The 6,273-nt window shown below is 40.1% G+C and overlaps 1 pseudogene; it reads right to left on the minus strand.

The window, feature by feature from the left end:
* Positions 1-1,469: 1,469 nt before the first annotated feature.
* On the minus strand, positions 1,470-1,586 carry LOC132601068 (5S ribosomal RNA; annotated as a pseudogene).
* Positions 1,587-6,273: the final 4,687 nt, after the last annotated feature.

Raw genomic sequence — 6,273 nt, forward strand, 5'->3', positions numbered from 1 at the left:
GCGAAATTCATTAAGCCCTTTGTGGAATGTCCGATTATACCTCGCTTCTTTAATCCCTACCCATTTTTCCATGATTATCTTCTTAATACCCTCTAGATTCTTCTTGCTCTAGGCTCCCACTTCTGGTTTACGTCTATATTATACCATTAAAGGCTAATATTCCATACCATCCATTCCCACGTGTCATCCTTTCATTCGCTTAGCTCATTTGTCCCGTAATTCTCCTTAACTACTTGTTTGCATTATAGTTATGCATCATAATTCTTCTAGTGTTCTACCACTTCTTGTTCTTATCATGAAATCCTTACAAAGTACACCCTTTTCTTTCTTCTTTCGTCGAGTCTTCATCTTCCTTTTTGACACTACAGCTGGTTCATATTTATGTATATCCCCCGTGTATCGTTCTATTTATTTTATAATCGAATCTTTGTATTACATATCAAGGTTCTTATCCCATGTTACTGATGTTTTGCCTCTTGGCCAGACTTTTTTACTTATTATCCTTTCTCCTGTCCTTGGTGATTGTTCGATTTTCTTTAATCAATCCATTAGCGTATTTTTCTTACTTTTGTCCTCAAGACCTTCCTTGAGTCCATTTCCTCCGAAGCACTCTTCTCCACTTGCTATTTTTAAGGTATTGTCCCTGAAATTCATAAAATATCATGCAAATCCGTTCTATTGCTAAATCATCTTTTAGGAAGGCTTTCCTGTTTTCGAGGTAATCATGTCAGTATTGTTGCACATTTATCTTTTCGAATGCCCCTCAAGAACCGAAAATCCCTTGGCATTTTTTTTGGCAAAACTTGCTTATTTTCTCCCGGTTCACATCCTTTTTCGTTGTTACTGCCCTTCAGTCCCACTTATCATAATCTGATTTCCAACCTTTTACCTTTGTCTTTCGTTACATACTACATACTCCATTCTTTCCGTATACTTACTTTCAAGATTCCATCTTGAAGCTTGAGTTAACCCTTTTTAGCAGAGTCAACTCTTTTTAGCAATATACCTCCTTTGCTTACACCCCTCATTTTCTCAGGGCATCATAATCTTCTTACTCTTGTATACTCACTTCCTCCCTTTTCCCTGATGTGATTGCATCAGGATTATCCAACTTTAATTTTAAAGAGACTAATGTCGCCTCGCTCTATAACACTTACCACTTGAACTTCAATACCTTGTTCAATCAGTACCTTTAATACATCGCAACGTCAATTATCGGGGTAGGCAAACTAATTGACCACACATAAAATATCATATATACCTCTCCTAACACCTTACTTACAAAATATCCCCCATACTATTTTAAACTCGTCCTAGTTTTGTATCTGTAATACGTCTTCTCTCTCTTTGTCAAGCCAGCCCGCCTTATCTCTCACAATCATCTGGAGTTTCCAACCGTGAGTTTCACACACTTCTAATTTCCCTTAAGCTATTCGAGTCCCTCATCCCTCTCTTATGTCCGAATTTGTAGGACTCTTAGTACACTTCCCAGGGGGTCACCCATCCTAGTATTACTCTTACACCAGCACGCTTAACTTTGGAGTTCTGATGGGATCCGGTGCGTTAGTGCTGGTACGATCGCATCCATCCTGCTGCGTGACCTTTATCGCATGACCTAGAACAAGTTGAATTTCTAAAGGATCCCAATAAAATTCCTATAATGCATCTCCATCCGGATTGGAAAGATCCTTTATTTTCCTGACCAAGCAAATGCTAGCTTAGCCTTCGGAACTCTCGATAATAACCATTGATCAACACACGACTGTCTTCCATTCCTAAATTTAAGATTCCTAGTAGGGGCCAAAACATCTTAGTCGCAGTTATTCATATGTACTTTGGTTATCGGTTCCTCTAAAACTCCCATTGTCACCTACTAATGATATCCTTCAATAATTGTACACACATAAGAAATTTCAATAAAAGACCCATATACCTATAGCCGGCCTGTCCTGCTCTTGGTCTGGAGGGATGTAAAGTGAAGTATCCTTCTCAGCGTCCTCTCGCCATCCACTAGTCTGACCCTCCTCATCTCCCTCATCTGAATCCGAGGGATATGGATATTCTAGCAGCTTCTGGTTTACTGACGACCAAGATAAAGTGCTAGAATAATCAGTAACACTCACAGGTGTGGCTGGCCTGACATAGTGTTCTACCATAGGAGTAGCTGGAGGGGTAAACTCTGGTACAGCCTGGGGAACCTCCTCCACCGGTGTCTCATACGAACCCTTGAACGGGTCCGTGTCATAACTGTCTTCCGAGGTATCCTCTTTCATAGAAGTCAGAAACTCTAGGGGAATCGTCGCAGGGTCCTTAGAGGGATCTGTCGCGGGGGAATAGATAAGGCTCTTCCTGCTCGGACTCCTCCTACTCAGTCTCGAAATCTGTGGTCCTGAATCCACTCCGGGGGCCTTCTTGGCACCCCCACTGTCTAAGGCCGATCTCTTCATCTCTACCAATTTGTGCTTACCTACAGGAAAAGAGGGTCAGAAGCGATCTTTCCTAGACGCTGGCTCTATCGCACGATCTAAGATAGAAAGGAAAGCTCACTGATTCCTAAATGCCCTGCAGCCTCCTGTTTATAAGTGTGGCCGGCTTCACACCCATAAACAGGACTCTACTGGACACGGTCTGTAGACAATCCCTAGGACGAACTGCTCTGATACCACTTTTGTCACGACCCAAATCGATGAGTCGTGACGAGTGCCTGACCACAGATGACCAAGCACCCATCCACTAGTAACTGGGTTAACTGAATAATAGAGTGGCCCATATACAACCCTTCTCTGGACTACGCTAACTGAAAGAAACAACATCATAACCTTGTATCAAGAACTCATGACCATCTGTATATACATATTATAAGTACTGAAAATAATAACGTGAGCAGACTAGGTTGCTATGCATGTTGTACAACGAAACAGGAGCCTTCATGACTACATAACATCCCATATATATACATTCGTCTATGGACCTCTAACAGAGTACAAGCTATAAGGAAAACGGGACAGGGCTCCCGTTATACCCATATATATATAAACCGGAATAGCATACCAAAAAGCAAGCTGCGGCCCCGGACTAATAGGAGCGTATTGACTACTGAGGGGTCGAAGTTCTACCGAGCTGGACCGCTTATCTGCTTATCTGAACTTGCGGGCATGAACACAGCCCCCCAAGCAATAGGGGAGTCAATACGAATATTGTACTGAGTATGTAAGACATAAAATAAACATGTACACAAAATCATGGAAGACATCTGAGACATGTCAATGAATGTGCAAAGATAAATAAATCAGTATGGCTATATCAAGAAAATACATATATCGATAGAAATTCCACAGCATCGTCCACATCGTCACCCCTAAAAACATCACAACATAGGCCATAGCGTCACCCCTTGTTTATATGCCTAGGCCGAAATCATAATTCAACGACCAACAAAAAATGCAATACCAACATCAACAATATCATTTCCAACACCATCATGTTCCATAAACATCCCACACGATTTTTTTCAAGTTCCACAACTAACTAACTCGTTATACGACTATTTAACAACTTTATATCCATAAAGAAACTGAAGCTAAGGTTAATAAGAAGAGATTCATACCTTACTCCTATTAATATTGCGATATGTTCATTTTCCACCTTGAACTTGAGCCAAAACTCGTTGCTATACGATTTTATAATCACAACTATACGTTGTTCGAACCTAAATGCGGAGATTTCACTTAATTTGCACTAACATTCTATGGACGGAAGTTGGGGGATTGTTCTAGAGAGTTTGGGATATTTTGAGAGGTGTTTGGATGAAACATTAGGGGTAAAACCCCTTTTAAAAGGTTCTATAGTCAGTTCGGGTACTGTAGCAGTTATTGTAGCAGCGCGACTACTGTAACAACTCGATTACTGTAGCACGCGTTTTTGCTCTGTCAGCCTAACTTGTAACGTCCATAATTCTCTACTCCGATGTCGTATCGACGAGGTTTGTTGCATTGGAAACTAGACTCGAAAAACTTCATTTTAGACTTTTGAAACACCTTAAAACTCCTAATATACTAGGATATGTACCCCTCTAACATGGACCCAAAATTCTGTCCAAAATTCAATTTCCAAATTTTAGACAAACTTATTTTTTTCGATTTGCTTTGTCCTGGAACCTCTAGATACTTGCTTAACACTTGTTAAGAGTATTCATTAACCTTATAAGGGTTCCATGGCCTCTCCAAGCTTACATTAGTTTACTTACAACGCAAACGACGCAAAATATTTTCAAGGCGTAGCATAGGCGGAGGAAGCTTCGAAATCACATCAATCTTTACTTGATCGACCTCAATCCCCTTTTAAGAGATTTTGTACCCAAGGACGATCCCTTCCTTTACCATGAAGTGGCGCTTCTCACAATTCAGCACTAGATTAGTCTAATTACAGCATTTAAGCACTTGACCTTGATGGCCAAGACAGTTGTTACAGCTCAGAAAATTTTTCGTGAGTTTACAATGAATAGATCAACGATGGGTATGAGTGTGCGGTGTTTTACTAAGTAGGGAATGACGATCCATGAATTTTTGGAAATGAGAAAGTCAGAAATTCATTTTAGTACAGTGGTCGTAAAGCACGATACGGCCCGTAAAGTGCGATCGTCCTCCAACACTCCAAGAAATTCAACTTTCTGTTAAATGTTGAAATGGTAAAACATGACCCAGAATACGGACCGTAAATCGAAATACGGCCCGTAAACCTCGATCGTAAATCACCATTATGATAGCCAACCCTTCTGTTTTTATATGCTTAAATACGACCATGATGGACGGACCGTAAACCAGTATACAACCCGTAAACTAGGGTTCACAACCACTGTACACCCCGACTGTTGATCATTAAAAATCAGACTTTGAGTTATTAAAAGGGACCCAAGCCTCATTTTATGTCATTTTCTCATCTACACAACTCAAGAGCTTTCTAGAGAATTCTCCAAACACTTCATCTACAAGAAGGACCAAGGGAAATTAAGATCAACAACATCAAATTCGTGAATCAAAGTCTATGAAACTCATGTGAAGTTCATCCAAACCAAGAGATCCCAAAGGACGTGAAGTAGGGTTTTGGTGAAAGAGGAGAGGCTTCACTCCAGGCTTGTTCCACCAACCTCTAAGGTAAGTTTGATGACTTTTCCATGATGACTAAAGTATCTATATGATGAAACCCTTGGATTATGAGAGGGTGTAATAAATGGGTCATAAAATGTGAATAGTGTTATAATTGAATAATAGTGGGATTGAATCATGAATGTTGATGTGTTGTGAGTATAAAGATGTTATAAATGACGTGTAGACCATGAAATGGGTGTGTGGTATGAGAAAACATGATAATAAGCTAGAACCCATGAATGTGGAAATTTGGAGAAAAATGGTGGATTTTGCTCAATGTATATAAATGACGATTGTTGATTACTATATTGTGAGTGTTGTTGTGAGAGTTTGGGAATTGAGATTGGACACGGGAAAGGTAGTACAAACAAAGGAAAATGCTGCTCAATTTTTCCTAGTAATAACGATGCGTTCCTATAGTTGATTAACTAACGTAATGTGAATTCTCTCCTGAAGGTAGCAACGTGATATTGAAGGGGATCAAGTGAATGATAGCTTAACTAAGAGACAAAGGTATGTGAGGCTTAACTCTTCTTTCAAAAGGCATGAATCCTTCAAGCTTTCCACAAATCCTTCTATAAGATGAAGCTTAAGAGTCCTTCTATATATGTATATTAAATCCCCTATGAGCATGATAGTGATAACAATGAGCTAGAGTCTAGAGACTCAAGAAATTGTAGCATGATGTTCCTACAATGCTAATGATGCTATTATTGTTAACACTCACCTTACGTTTTCTTCCCTTCAAGGCGAGGCATGATACTCATAAATATCTATAATACAATCGGGGGTTCATGACCTTACGTCACCCCGACATAGTAAGGTTGTCTTAAAGCCTAATGAATGCTCTTAATGTTAATGTATGTTATGACAATAAGATGATGAATATTGCTAACTTGTAATATAACTATGGGCTACATGGAACACTAAGAAATGATATCATGATGCTATGGCTTGAGATGTATAATAATGACGTGTTATGATTGATGTTGTGATGATAAGATTCCACCACACCTATATGGCCGGGCATGCCACCGCTAATGCGGGCTGCGATGTTTACACCGAGTCGAGAGGGCCGGGCATGATCACCACTAGTGGGCGGCATATGAGGGTTACCCGGACACGG

This window comes from Lycium barbarum, chromosome 6 (genome assembly GCF_019175385.1).
Source record: "Lycium barbarum isolate Lr01 chromosome 6, ASM1917538v2, whole genome shotgun sequence".
NCBI classification, from domain to species: Eukaryota; Viridiplantae; Streptophyta; class Magnoliopsida; order Solanales; family Solanaceae; genus Lycium; species Lycium barbarum.